A 619-nucleotide genomic window follows, 5' to 3' on the forward strand; every position below is an offset into this window, starting at 1 on the left:
TTTACTTACTTTTTTTAAATTTTAAAATGTGTCATTCCTTTAGCCTTTAAATTCAACTTTCAAGTCCAGTATATTTGCTTATAAATTTAACAATTGGGAGTGAAAATTAAAAACATTCTCACCCTTTAATTTCTGCTCATTTATATCATAAATTTCACAGATTAATTTTTCCTAAGCATTGTTTTTAAACTTCAACAAATTTTTTCAGACATATCAAAGTCATAAAAGCTTATAAACAGCAAATTAAAATCTCTCATACTACGTAAAACTTAATTAAATTTCTTTAAACATGACAAACTATGATCATAAATTGAATATACTTTATTTTCTCAAGCTAACTCTTCCAACTTTAATAAATATGAATTTATCAAATTAGTAGATCAGATACAGGTAAGCATTTCAATATCTTCAAAAGCAATATATAAATTTAGTAACTTCAATTCTCTTAGGCTTTAAGCAAATGTAATTAAATAAAACCATCTTACAATTTAAATTAAAATCTTAAGCCAGATTCTCTAGAATGTCATTATATCTTAAATGTTTCAAACATCCTACCAAGTTTATCCAAACAACACAATGAATACAAAAGTTTTAATTACACTTGTATAATCACAATTTA

This window comes from Rhinopithecus bieti, unplaced genomic scaffold (genome assembly GCF_001698545.2).
Source record: "Rhinopithecus bieti isolate Rb0 unplaced genomic scaffold, ASM169854v2 scaffold_9237, whole genome shotgun sequence".
Classification (NCBI taxonomy): Eukaryota; Metazoa; Chordata; class Mammalia; order Primates; family Cercopithecidae; genus Rhinopithecus; species Rhinopithecus bieti.